This window comes from Sapajus apella, unplaced genomic scaffold (genome assembly GCF_009761245.1).
Source record: "Sapajus apella isolate SASKATOON/1434 unplaced genomic scaffold, GSC_monkey_1.0 scaffold5, whole genome shotgun sequence".
In the NCBI taxonomy this organism is placed as follows: domain Eukaryota; kingdom Metazoa; phylum Chordata; class Mammalia; order Primates; family Cebidae; genus Sapajus; species Sapajus apella.
In genome coordinates, this window is record NW_022436945.1 from 8,106,071 (window position 1) to 8,121,430 (window position 15,360).

Below are 15,360 nucleotides of genomic sequence, written 5' to 3' on the forward strand. Positions count from 1 at the left end.
TAGAGAGTTTGGGCAGGGAAGGTGTTTTTAAGAAGATCACGTGTCAGTAAAGACCTGAAGAAGTGAGGAAATAAATCCCATGGGCATTTGGGGAATGAGGACTCCAGGCACAGAGAAGAGCAAGTACAAGGCCCTGGCATTGAAATGTGCCTGCTGGGTCTGAGGGATTACAAGGAGGTAGAAGTGGCTGCAGCTGTGTGAGCCAGGGAGCCATAAAGGAGGTGGAGTGAGAGAGGAAATGGGAGCTGGGTACAGCAGGTCTCTGTAGGTCTTTGCAAGGAATTTGGTGTTTGCTCTGAGATGGGAGCCATTGGAGTATTTTGGGCAGAGGAGTGACATGATCTGATGTGCTCCAACAGGGTCACTCTGGCTATTGTGTTGAGAATAGGCATTTAAGGGTGAGACAGGGAGACCAGTAAGTGAACAATTATAATTTAGGTGAGAGATGATGGTGGCTTCAACCAGTAAAAAAGGTGGTAAAAATAGATTTATTTGGAGGTAGAACTGAAAGAATTTGCTGCCACTTCAGATATAGACAAAGGGAAGGAGTAAAGGATGACTGTGTCTGTAACCACATCTCTGTGTGCATTTGTAGGTTACTCCCTAACCACCTAAATACTACATGTCATACAAAAATGAATGTGTAGACATATGAGTATACTGTGAGGTTACTTTGAACTTACTCCAATTACATTTGGTCAAGTGAAGAAATCCTGTAAAATAATATATTTATTACATATCTGTTCCTTATATATATTCTTTAAAAATTTTCCCATATATATATTCCTTCTGATGTATATACATTATTAAATACATGGAATTTGGTATATATATATGTTATTTTGTTGTGTTAAATACACAAAATAATATATACTGTGCTTTACAGTCAATTTAAGAAATTATTTAGACATAATTTTTAATTCATGCAATGTTTACCTTTCAAACTGACTTTAGAACTCTATTTCTGAGAAAGAAGTGACTTTGCTTTAAATCTGAACCAAGTGGCCCTTCCCTGATCTTAGCATCCAAAATTCTGTTGCCCAGGATATCCAAGCAAGCGAACAACATTTTTGTGAGAATTCTGTTTTCTTGGGGTTCACTTAGGCCCTCTGTGTGTGCCACAGAACAGAATCTGATTGGAAGGAAGGCTGCATCCCAAGTCTGTCCTTTCTGAGCACCAAGTTCTGTGCTGCTTATGTTGGTAGGATATGCTCCATTCTGGTGAATAGTAGAAATTTTAAACTCAGTATTTTACAAAGGCAATCAAATGCACTAGTTCAGCCTAACTAGTCATACTGCAGATTGGGCTAATATAATTGTATGTTGGGCTATTTCTACTTTTATAAATTATTATATTAGCAACATTCAACAACATCAATATATGTTGATGTGTGTTTACCCTTAAGCGACATACACTGTGTTAGCAGTATGGTCTTGCTGCGAATGCCCACCTCTCCTCACCAGGGAATTATTCAGTCTTCTATCATGTCTCCAGGAAGCTGTGGCCTTTTGGGTGTAGTAAAGTAGAGTAAAGTTGTCTACCAGGTGGTAATGTATCAGTTGCAAATAAGAGAATATTTTGCTTAAATGCCTCAATTAAGGAAGGAAACTTTATTGGCGGATATAGCTTGGATATTGACCCTCCAAATCTTATGTTGATATTTGATCCCCAGTATTGGAGGTGGGGCCTAGTTGAAGGTGTTTTGATCATGGGAGCAGATCCTTCATGAATGGCTTTGTGCTGCCTCCTGGTAATGATTGAGTTCTTGCTCTATTAGTTCCCCTGAGAACTGATTGTTAGAAAGAGCCTAGCACTTCCCTCCCATTCGCTCTTACTTCCTTCCCCCATGCTATGTGATGCCTCTCCACTTCACCTGTCACCATGAATGGGAACATTTTGAAGCCCTCACCAGAATTTGATAGCAGAGCCATGCTTCTGGTACAGTTGGCAGAACCATGAGCCAAATAAACATTTTTTCTGTACAAATTACCCAGCCTCGGATATTCTTTTATAGCGTGCAAACAGACGGAGACACTGGCTCATGTAATTGTACAGTCAGAGGTAGAACTAACCACAGCACCATTTTGGGTTTCACTGGGCCTCCAGTTCTGCCTTTCTGCATGATCCTAGTCTCTGACCTCTAGCTTGTGCAGTTTGGTCCTAACGTGGCTCTGTTCAAAATTGTTCCAGACTATGCCCTACACCAAAACCATCCTGGGGAAATGTCTAAATTCCAGTACAGATGCACCTGGACTTATGATAAACACATAGTGAAGTCGAAAATGCTGTAAGTTGAAAATGCACTTTATACATGTAACCTATGGAACCTTGTGGCTTAGCCTAGTTTAACCTAAAAGTACGCAGACCACTTACATTACTTTACATTTGGGCAACTCATCTAATACAAAGACATTTTATAATAAAGTTTTTAATAAATAATGTTAAATCAAAGTTTAAAATTCAAAGTAAGATTTCTACTGAATGTGCATTGCCTTCACACCATGGTAAATTTGAAAAGTTAAGTTGAATCATTGTTAGTCGAGGTTCATCTGTTCTTCCAGAATAAACCTTGGCACTTCATGACCTGGTATAGGTTTATTGTCAGGAGGGCACAATGCACTGATTAGCTTAGGCCTGGGATTCTTGCCTATCCATGAAGCAATAACTAGGGCCAAGGGGTCAGAATAGGTCATTGAACTTTAGTCAATTCAGGCGCCACCTGAAGCTGTGAGAGATGGGAACAATTTCCTGCACAACACATAGTAGGGTAAGAATGAGTCGTCTGGAACCTGGCTGTAAATAAAGTGGGAGTTGCTGTTTACTGTATATCTACAACATGCAGAAATTGAAATATTGTACATCTCTAACTTGGCTTGGCCAAGAGAAAGGCTATGTAATGAGTGGTACATGGGCTTGGGTATCTGAATGTGTTCCTTTGTTTCAATGTGTCATTCTTTCTCAGCTCTAACCCTGTGTCTATGACATCATCTACATCCTAAAACATATGTTCACAGTAAATTCCTTTTCTGCATAATAAAATGCCTGATAATATTCCTGGAGGGGTAGGGCCTGACCTTGAGAACAGGAATCTGGGCATGTGTTCTGAGGTTATCCTAGGATCTTAGCCCAGAGCTCTGTGTCATTTTTACCAATTTGGTGTTTGTAATAAAATTTGAGAGCTTAATTGTTTTGGCACTTAGTTGTCTTTTTCAACTCTCTGTGTCTTTTTCTAGTTCTCTATTGCTGCATAACAGCTTACCACCTTAGTGGTTAGAAAACACAAATTAATTACTTTATTGTTTTGTAGGTCAGAAGTTTAACATGGGTCTCACTGGGTTGTCAATCTATAATAAAAACAGACAGGATGGCTCTCAAATGAGTTTATTAGGGAATGAGCAGAATGTTGCAATCTGGAATATGCATGTGATGACTGATGCTGGTCACATTCAAGGAGATTGAGGTAAAAGGAAGCTTTTGAAAGCAAAAGGAGAAGTGTGCGCATGTTGTTTTGAATCAAAGAGAACATTGGTTACAGGGGTTTATTACAGGAGCTGACGTCAGTTCATTAGTGGAAACAGTGTGTCAGGCAAGTGTTCTTATACAAATGGCTAGCTGTCCTTGTGTGACTCATGGAGCAAGCTGTGGTTTGGAAAAAATTCTTGTAATAGTTAATCTTATCAGGTAAATTGTAAATAAGAGCCCTGCCTTCATAACCTTCCGGCCCCATTTAGTTTGATTTAAACATAAATGACTCCTTATTGATACTGACAGTTTTCACAAGGCTAAAATCGAGGTGTTAGCGAAACTGCACTTCTTTCTGGATCCTCTAGCTGAGAACTGGCCTCTTGTCTTGCTCAGGTTCTTGACAGAATCTCATTCTTTGCAGTGGTGATAATAAGGTCCTGTTTTCTTGCTGGCTCTCGGTTCAGGGTAGTTCCCTGCTTTTAGAGGCCATGGTATTCTTTGGGTTGTGACCCCTTCTTTCATTTTTAAATCAGCAACGTCAGGTTGAGTTCTCATATTACATCTGTCTGACCCCCTGTGAAGGGTTCTCCACTTTTAAGGACTCGTTATTAGATTTGATCTACCCAAATAATTCATGATAATCTTGCCTTTTAATTTTTAGCTGATTAACAACATTTATTCTCTCTGAAACTGAACAGAAAGGATTATGTGGAAAAAATTGCTATGTAACATGCAAATTCACAAATTTGAAGACTGAGAAGTGAATATCTTAAGGGACCATTTTTCTTCCTAACACCACGTGGACACATGGACACACAAACTGGCTCATGTTCATTTTTTGCCTCCTTCCACCTAATTATTAAAATAATTTAAAAAAAAAGATAAAACCCTGTTGGTCTCTTCTGCTCTCACATACAACACTTCTGATACCAATGTTTGGAATTATTTTATTTCACACCAAGCAATTTTTCAAGTCTTTGCAGATTCCAGCTAAGCTTCCTACAATTCAATTCAGTTCTGAAGCTGTCTCCCTGGAGTTAGCCTCAGATCCCCCCAAGTTAAGGGCTTTTTCTAACAAGACTGCCCCAACTTCAGATGTCAGTTGGTAGTCTGAACTCTACTTCTGACTGACCAGTTATAAATTGGAGGTTCCCAAGACACCCTTCTTGAGTTTGATCATTTTATATAGTGGATCATGAATGTTAGGCAAACATTTACTTGTTTAGCAGTTAATTACAAAGGATACAACTCAGGAATACCCAGATGGAAGAGATGTAAAGGACAATGTGTGGGGACAGCAGTGCAATGCTGCCATGCCCTCTCTGAGCACATCATTCTTCCAACATCTTGATGTGCTCAACCCAGAAACTCTCTGAACTTTTGGGTTTTTTATAGAGGCTTCCTTATGTAGGCATGAATGATTAAATCATTGGCCTTATGGTGATTAAGCCAAACTCTAGTTTCTCTCTCCTCCCAAGAGGTATCTATCCTTGAAGGGTGGTGCTAAAAGTCCCATCCCATTCTACTTTTTTAATGTTATTTTGAAGTGACCACTACTTATATAAGGAATTACATGCACTTGTAAAAACATCTGGTCTATCTTTCCTCTATAGTACTATAGTTTTGAGGATGTAAGAATAAATCACACATTTAATGCTACTTTGAAAGATAGCATTCAAAAAAATAATCATTCCAAATGTGCCTCTTGACTCATGCTATCAACTATTTTTCCAAGATTACAGTAATTGAGATTTTTCTTTTCAAACTATTTTATACCTATCGGTGTGTGTTTTACTTTGACCACATCGTTTATCTCCTCAGAACTCTAAATCAACTTTGAATTTCATGCTGTCTACTGGCTCTGAGTTGAAATGCTTATTCAGTTGCTTAAAGGAAAGAAAAATGTTTCTTTGAGCTGTTTCAACCCGTAATAATCTTTGTACAATAGCCATTATATAAAAAAAATCTGTACATCTACTTGATAATCATGATCACTCAATGTAATAATCAGCAATGTTTGGGGGATAGTAACAATGTGCTATGTGTTTTATACAAACTTTTTCCTTGAATTCTTACAACATACCTATAGGGGTATGCGCTGCTGTCAATTCTGTTTTATAGATCAGAAAATAAAAACACAGGGGGCGGAAGGCATTTATTCAGTCATACAGCTGTGAAGTATCAGCACAGAAACTTTAGTTCACTGACAAGAATGCCTTTGCCCTGAGCCATTTGGCTGTAAATGCCTCATGAAATTTATTCCCTTTTAAAGTGGCTATTTTACCATTAATATGGGGGCATATGTGGATCAAATATTACTATTGCTTTACTGACAGGAAATTGAATACCATAGTTGCCCTCATCATATATCTAACATTCATAATTGCATAACTATCCTTTCATTTCCTTGTTCTATGAAAGCTGCATTATGGCAGGTAACCAATTTCTATATATTGCTATAGTCTATATATTTTGTTTCAGCTAGTAGAGAGGTTTTTCTTTTAACCTATTAGAAAAATCTTTAGATTGTCTCTTACTGCTGATTAGAAAAAAAAATGTTTTTCTGTTTTTTCCCCAAAACTAGGGATGACTCTGGGGAATATTTAGGAAAATATGTAAATAAATTTCATATTTAAGACAGACCTTTGTATAATCAAGTCAATCATCTTTCCCACATTCCACTGTATTCTCTTAGCATTCATAGAACACATTAAAGTGAAGCCAATCACAAAGCTGAAAGTATCAAAGAAAGTGATAAGAATGAAAAATGAGCTCATTTGATTTCTGAAGATTCTTCAGGTAGGCCTTTCTAATTTTCATTTATGTTGCAGGTATTTTCAGTTCCCCAAAAAGCTATGTTAATCACCTAGGATATTTATATATCAATCCCCAATTTCCATAAATAGGTGATAAGATTGAATCATATGTGCAAAGGAAGAGTATCTGGGAGGCTATTAGGTAATTGATCTGTTTGAGAGTCTCCACCTTGAGTTTCTGTCTAGTGTCTAGGATCTCATCTCCACTCCCAGGGAGATACTACTTACTTACTGGAAAAGACACGCTGTAGTCCAGAGGAATAAGATAAAAGGTATCACAGAAAAATCATGAGACATGTAAAGGGAATGAGCTGTAGGAATAAAAGGCAAAAGTAGAACACATGTAAGAGGATGTAAAATTGATGGAACACATACAGCAAGGCTTCAAAGGAAACATATTCTATGTTATCACAGAGATAAGATAGACTATTGGAAACGGTATATCAGATAGTTATAAATAAATAACTGGAGGTATTAGAACGAAATAATGATATTGAACTAAGTTACTGCATGGATATGCTGACTCACAGAATTGATACAGCTAAAGAACCAACAAGTGAGCTGGAAAATCACATTGAGGAACTCTCCTGAAAGACATCAGAAAATGACAAATAACTGGAAAGAATGAAAGATTGAGAGATAGAGAGGATAGAAGTAGAAGTGCCAAAAGCTAAATAAAAGGACTTTCAGAAGGAGAACAAAGAGTAAATTGAGGTGAGAAAGTAGAAGTAATGAACAAGATGGGAATCCTTAGGCAGAAAGAAATCATAGAGTGCTCGTAGAACTGATAAGAAGAAAACAGCATCTAGACCCATAACAGTGATATTTGAGGGCATGAGAAACAACAAATGTTTCTGAATACTCCAGAGGGTAAAAACCAGACCCCTGCTAAGTAAGTGATGATAATCTTTCAATAGTAACACTGGCTGCAAAAAGACAGTAAGAATATATTTTCAGATTGTTGAACAACAAAAATACTGGATCCAAAATCAGCAAAGCAGATCAATAGGATTTCTTAATAACCAGCTAGGAAATATAGAGTAAATATCATTTACAAAAAGCAGTAAAAATTGTGGAGTATCTAGGGGTTGTCTAACAATATCTACTAAAAACTGTATGGAGACAATGTTAAAATTACTTTAAAGGATCTAAAAGAAGAATCCAAAGGTGAAAGATACCATGTTCATGAGAAAATAATTTTGCACTGCAAACAAATTTTCTTTATGTTAATAAATCCAAAGCAATTCTAACCAAGATTCCAGCATAACCTGGGAGGAGGAGTGACTTGGAAAATTAAAACTGTATATGGAAGATTCAGTTTCCTCAAATGGATAAAAACATTTTGAAAAATTAGAATAAAACAGTGGGAACCAGTGTCACATAATAATAAATAATCCAAAATATATAGTAACAAAACAATGTAGTATTGCTGCAGCAACAGGCAAATGACAAAAGAAACAGAATAGACAACTCAGAAACAAACTCATATTTAAACAAATTGATAATTAATAAAAATACAAATTTGTGAAGATGGCTGGCTAATCTAAAAACATTAAGTTGAATCCTTTCCTCTAATATATTAAAATTATTTACAATTACATCAAGAATCTAAATATGAAAAACAAAAGAAATATGATATAAGATAAAAGAAGATATCTAAGAAATTAAGAAAATTTAGGACCATGTGACCTTAGGATGGGAAAGTACATTTAAAACAAGATCTTCAAGTTCAAACATAAAGACAAAAAAATGATAAATGTGATCACATTTACTTTTCAATTTTTTTCTCCAGTAAATTATACATAGACAAAATTTACTGAAGATAGGTGAATAACAAAATATATTTGCAATGTCTATAGAATTTTAAAGGCATTAATATTTAGTGTATACATGAATTGCCTAAAAATCAGCAAGATAATTGCAAGACATTCAATAGTAGGGCAAATAATAGGATTAAAGTATTCGAAGAATGATGGATGCTGATTTACTAAGTATGTGAAGAGGTTTTTGACAGGTATTTAGAGAAGGCAATTTAAAACCAAGAAACACTCTCCTTCACCCAAAGTTTTGTTAAACATTAGAAAGTCAGATAATATCAGCTCTAGCAAAATGTGGGAGAAATGCGTACCCTCAAGTTGGTGGGAGTGCAAATTGATGTAGTCATTCAATAGGACCAGCCAGTAGTGCTCAGTGGAACTAAGTATGCAGATAATGTACAATTGAGAAATATCTTTATCTACATACGCGAAAAGTCTCACACAGGTCCATAAGGATAAATGTGCAAAAATAATCATTGTTGTAGTCACTTTTCATAGCAGAATTGGAGGCAATCATTCAATTGTTCATCCCGGTGAAATGGATACATAACATGAGGCATATGCATACAATAGAAAACTAGACAGCTTCAAAAATAATTATATACGTACGTGCACAGTTGCTCTTTATTATAGATTCCATATTTGTAAATTTGTTTACTTGCTTAAATGTATTTGTATTCCTCAAATCAATAATCTTGGCACTGTCATAGTCATTGTGGACATGACATTTGCTGAGAAGGGAAAACTTTGAGTTGCTCAATGTACATATTCCCAGCTGAGGTCAAATACGGCCATATTCTTTGTGTTTTGTCTTTCATGCTATAAACTAGTGTCCTTTTAGTGGCCTATTTAGTTCCACATTTATTGCATTTTTCTTCTTTATGTGATTTTGCTGCTTAAAGCAGCCTTGAAGCATAGTGCTGTCTGGCATTCCTAAGTACAAGAAGGCTGCGATGTGCCTTATAGGAAAAAAAAAATGTGTGTTAGATATGTGTGGTTCCGACTTGCCATTGACTGTGAGTTCAATGTTTATGAATCAACAATATATATTATAATGTCTTTAAACAGAAACATATGTAATACAAGGTTATGTATCGATCAGTTGATTAAATTGTTGTGACCAGAGACTCACAAGAACCTAACCCTGTAGTTCCTCTAAGAGTAATGACTAAGTATTCACTAATTCAGTATCCACAGTCACTTTTTAGAACATAACAGCTGCAAATAAGGATTGACTATATAGGTATAGGTATGTGGATATGCATATGTATGTGTATATATACATGACTCTGAATATGTTTAAAAAAATGTACAAATGTGTATGTGTGTATATTATGATGAAATTTCTTCTTTATAGATTTATATAGAGAATGATCTAAAATAACATAGTGTTGAGGAAGATTATTGAAATAATATAATTTACATTCAGTATGATGTACCATTTGAGCAAAATTATAACAACCCTTAACGAAAATAATGTGTTGCAAACATACACCCATATATAAATAAATTTATAAAATTGGATTGGAATATATTATAATTAGTGCTGGAGAATGGAATAAAAGAGAATGGAGATGGAGAATGAAAAAATTATAAATAGTTTTTCTCTTTCCCTTGCAAAGCAAAATAGATGACAATGTGCTATAAACTGAGGTGTATTATTAGTTTAATTGTGAGTTTAAAATAAAAGTCTGTTGGCTTATAAGCACAGTCCATAATGTTTTATTTTACTGTTTTTTGAGGCAGAGTCTCACTCCATCATCCAGGCTGGAGTGCAGTGGCTTGATCTCAGTTCACTGCAACTTCGGCCTCCCAGGTTCAAGTGATTCTCATGCCTCAGCCTCCCAAGTAGCTAGAATTACAGGTGCACATTACCATGCCTGGCTAAATATTGTATTTTTAGTAGAGACTGGGTTTCGCCATGTTGGCAAGGGTGGTCTCAACTCCTGACCTCAAATGATCTTCCCACCTCAGCTTCCCAAAGTGCTAGGATTATAGGCATGAGCTACGGTGCCCGATCTATTTATATTTTTTAAATAAGAATTTAAAAACTGATTTTTTGTCTTTTCTCCATTCTTGTGAATTTAGAGGCCAATGCAGGTTGCCATAAAAAGTTAGGGAAAAATATCTTCCCTTTTTCAATACTTGATGGCATGTAAACCAAAGTTAATAATGTATTAGTATTGGTTCATTAATGCTGAAAAATGTAATGTATTAGTATAAAATATTTATAATATGGGATCTGGTTGTCTGGGCATATGGGAACTCTGCACTCTTCACAATTTTGTACATCTGAAACAAAACATTTATTAAAAGGTAAAGTTAAATGCTGGTTTCTCATCACCATCCTGAGATTTTTTATTTGCCAGCTTGTGTTCACTGAGTATGAATCCTCATCTCTTTATCCAGCAGCTACTTTTAAAAAGCCTTTCCCTTTTTAGTAGGCTGTTGGGTATTTAAATTAACTTTAGAATATCAGGGGCTTAATAGCTTCCTTGAAACTTTTGGTAAGCTATTTGTGGAAGAAAGATAAGAATTAGGCCTATGGATAAGAGTTATAAAGGAAGGCAGACTTCGATTTCTGGAGGAAAAGATACATACTAGTGATTAAAATGGGATGCAGGTGAAGTGGCTTGCCTGAAATTGGCTCCTCATATCTGGAATATTTTTAAACAGAGGCCTCTTTTTAGGTTTATTATACATGGAAGAATAGGTAAAATGCTAAGTAAGAAGGTTAGAATAGTCTTTATTGATAGTCCCTTCTTACTATCACCTTCTGGGTCTTTATTGAGTTGACAATCTGATTCTGCAACCCACGTTCTCTTCATTCACATATTTATTCATCCAATAAATATCTGTGAAGCACTTACCATATGGCCAACATGTTACCAAGCCCTGGGTATATGACACTGAACACAGAGAAATGATGTTCTTTCCAAGTCCACTGAGCAAGATTTCCTTCTATGGAACAGGTCAGAAATGGTTCATTAAATCCTTTGTCAGTCAGTTCGAAAGTCACTATTATTCTCTTTAGAGAGGAATCATCCAGAAGGAATTAAATCCTGATGAAGATTTATTGACAATAAAGGCTATCAAGACACTTTAAAGACATCCTTTTTTTTAATTTTTTTTTTTCAGGGAGCAGGTGGAATGTGGTTGTTTGGCAGTATCTTCCTTTCTCTGACCTATGTATGTCATCATTCTCCCCAAGATAGACATAAGAAACTAAGAACTGCTATGCTGAAGACAAAAGTGTGTTTAATTTAAAGAGAAGTGGGCCATTTAAAATTACCATCTTCCTTATGCCTATCAAATATCGTGTAATTTAGGAAAAATCATTTCTTTTAGTTCTGTTTTGGGGCCAATAATTCTCCTTTGCAAATAACTACAGATGTTCTCAAATGAAACTGTTATGTGCATTCCAAATGAATTTATGAATTTAAAGAGTTTTACTCAGATATTCATTCTGTTGTATTTAGGGGTCAAAAAGAAGTCAACCCGTCTCAGGAAGGAAGCCAACATTTTATCTAATGCATACCACATAAACTTTATATTTATTATCTTATTCATTACCTGTAAGAATCCTTGGAGGCCTAGAGAGTTTAAATAATTTACTCATTTACTTTAGCTGAATTATTAAATGAAGGAGCCAGGTAACCAAATTCAGTTGAAAATCCCAGAGTTCTTTCCTCACAATTGGACTTCTGGCTCTGTCTTACAGGGTCCTTCTTGGCCTTCTGAGATAGATTCGTTTATTTTGTCTAAAGACATTTACTGGCAAAGCCACTATGTTCTCAGTATAATGGCAGATGATGGGAACACATTCCTGAAAAAAAAATAGGCATGGTTCTTGCAGATGTGAGACTTAGAGCCTGGTTAGAAAGTCAAACAGTAATCAAGTAAACACATATCTAATAAAACTAAATAATATGAATCAAGAGATAAACCCTGTAATCCCAGCACTTTGGGAGGCTGAGGTGGGAGAATTGCTTAAAGCCAGAAGTTCAAGACAGGCTTGGGCAACATAGCGACACCCCATAGCTACAAAAAATTAAAAAATTAGCCAGCCATGGTGGCACATACATGTAATTCTAGTTACTTGAGGCTGAGGCGGGAGGATCACTTAAGCCTAGGAGTTCGAGGCTGCAGTGAGCTATGATTGCACCGTTGCACTTTAGCTTGTGTGACAGGATAAGACTGTGTCTGACAAAGACAGACACAGAGAGAGAGAAAGAGAGAGAGAGAGAGACAGAGAGAGACAGAGACAGAGAGAGAGAGAGAGAGAGAGAGGTGCTATAGGCAAAATCAACAGATGCCATGATAGAAATCAACCAGGGTAGAGAATAGATTTCATTTAAGCTAATTAATGAAAGCCCCTTTGCAGCAATTGCATTTGAAGATAAGCAAATGTCAGTTGGCAAAGATTGGGAAACAGAGTACTGTAAAAATGTTTGAAGGTATAAATGTGTTTCCATTTAATTCTGTAATCCATTTTGAGTTAAATTTTGTGTAAGATGTAAGGCTTAGTTTGGAGTTCATTGTTTTGGCCTATGAATGTCCAGTTGCTTCAGTGTCATTTGTTGAAAAGGCTGTGTTTCCTCCACTAAATTGCTTTTGTACACTGATTTCTGGATTCTGGATTCTGTTGCATTGATCTGTGTGTCTAGTCCTCCATCAATATCACACAACATGGATTACTGTGACTAACTAATGTCTTGATACTGAGCAGACTAATTTTTCCTACTTTATTCTTTTTCAAAATCACCTTTGATATTCTAATTCTAGTTCTAGTAATGACAGATGCTTATAAAACCATCAAATCTCATCAGACTCCATCATTATTATGAGAACAGCACGAGTGGAACCACCCCCATCATCCAATTACCTCCACCTTGTTCTGCCCTTGACACATGGGGATTATGTGGATTACAATTCAAGGTGAGATTTGGGTAGGGACACAGCCAAACCACATTATTCTGCCCCTCCCAAATCTCATGTCTCTACATTTCAAAACACAATCATGCTCTTCCAACGGTCTTCCAAAGTCTTAACTCGTTCTAGCATTAACCCAAAAGTCCAATCCAAAATCTCATATGAGACAAGGCTAGTCCCTTCCACCTATGAGCCTGTAAAACAAAAAGCAAGTTAGTTACTTCCTAAATAAAATGAAAGTACAGGCATTGGGTAAATATACCAGTTCCAAATTGGAAAAATTGGCCAAAACAAAGGGATTACAGGCCCCATGCAAGTGTAAAATCCAAAAGTGTAGTCATTAAACCTTAAAGTTCCTAAATGTTCTCCTTTGACTCCATGTCTCACATCCAGGTCATGCTGATGCAAAAGGCAGGCTCCCACAGCCTTGGACAGCTCCACCACTGTGGCTTTGCAGGGTATAGCCCCCGTCTCAGCTGCTTTCATGGCTGGCATTGAGTGTCTTTCATGGCTGGCATTGAGTGTCTGTGGCTTTTCCAGCTGTGCCATGCAAGCTGTCGGTGGATCTACCGTTCTGGGATCTGGAGGATGGTGGCCCTCTTCTCATAGCTCCACTAGGCAGTGCCCCAGTGGGGACTCTATATGGGGGCTCTAACTTCGTATTTCCCTTCTGAACTGCCCTAACAGAGGTTCTCCATGAGGGCTCCACCCCTGCAACAAACTCCTGGACATCCAGGTGTTTCCATACATCCTCAGAAATCTAAACAGAGGTTCCCAAACCTCAATTCTTGACTTCTGTACATCCATGGGCTCAACACCATCCAGAATCCACCTAGGCTTGGGGCTTACACCCTCTGAAGCAATGGCCTGAGCTGTACCTTGGCCCCTTTTAGCCACAGCAAGAACTGAAGCAGCTGGGACAAAGGGCATCATGTTCAGAGGCTTCACAGAGCAGAGATGCCTTGGGCACAGCCCACAAAACCGTTCTTCCCTCCTAGGCCTCCAAGCCTTTGATGGGAGGGGCTGCCGTGAAGGTCTATGACATGTCCTGGGGACATTTTCCCCATTGTCTTGGTGATTAATATTTGGCTCTTAGATGCTTAGGCAAATTTCTGCAGCAGGCTTGAATTTTTCCCTAGAAAACGGGTTTTTCTTTTCCATCGCATCATCAGGCTGCCAGTTTTCCAAACTTTTATGTTCTGCTTCCTCTCGAATGCTTCACCACTTAGAAATTTTTTCTGCCAGATACCCTAAGTCATCTTTCTCAAGTTCAAATTTCCACAGATCTCTATGGCAGGGACAGACATCAATTCTTCCCAAAGTGATCTATAAATATAATGCAATTCCAACAGGATTTATTTTTGGTAGAAATCAACAAGCTTATTCTAAAATTCATGTGTGAATGCAGTAGATTTAGAATAGCCACAACAGCTCTGAAAAGGGAAAACAAAGTTGGAAGTTTAACAGCACCCAATTTTAACACTTATTATGAAGTTACAATTCTAAATTATTGGCATCAAAATAGATGATCAGATAATAGAATAGAGGAGAGAATTTAAAATTTACCCATAGACTTATATAGACAACAATTTTTTGACATATTTTCAAAGGCAGTTCAGTGCTAGAAGAATAGTCTTTTCAACAAATGATGCTGGAAAAATTGGATATTCGTGTGCAAACAAACAAAAACCCCAAATTTTGATTCATATTTCACAACATATCCTAAAATTAACTGAAAATGATTCAAATATCTAAAAGTTAAAACTAAAACTACAAAGTTTCTAGAAGAAAACTGATAGTTTCCCTATAGTACTTAACACTATCTAAAATTACCTTTTGATTTGCATCTTGAACTTTATTTTAGATTTTTACTTCTTATTGACTCACTCCTCTCTAGTACAATGTATGCTTCATGTACACTTACAATAAAACATATACAATAAAAAATATTTAATAAACATTTTTTGGCTAATGAATAGACCAAGGACCAAAAGGAGCTGTTTCCTCACAAGCAATGGAGTGGCCAGATGTGGCAAACTAAAAAACTACTGATGTGTGCTAAAAAAAAAAAAAAATACACATTTTTAGGCAATGTATGCATTTAAAATTACTTGATTAAAACTTAATGGCTTAAAAAACGAGTTTATTTTTACACCATATCTCCAATCTCTATACTTTACTCAAGTATACAGGGCAACTAAAATATAGGGGTAAAGAATGACTTATTCAAGGTCACAAAAGCATGTCATTTATTTATTTATTTATTTAAGAAACATTCAAAGGATAGTGCTAATCACTGAAATGCATGTAGTCAAAGAGAAGTAAAATA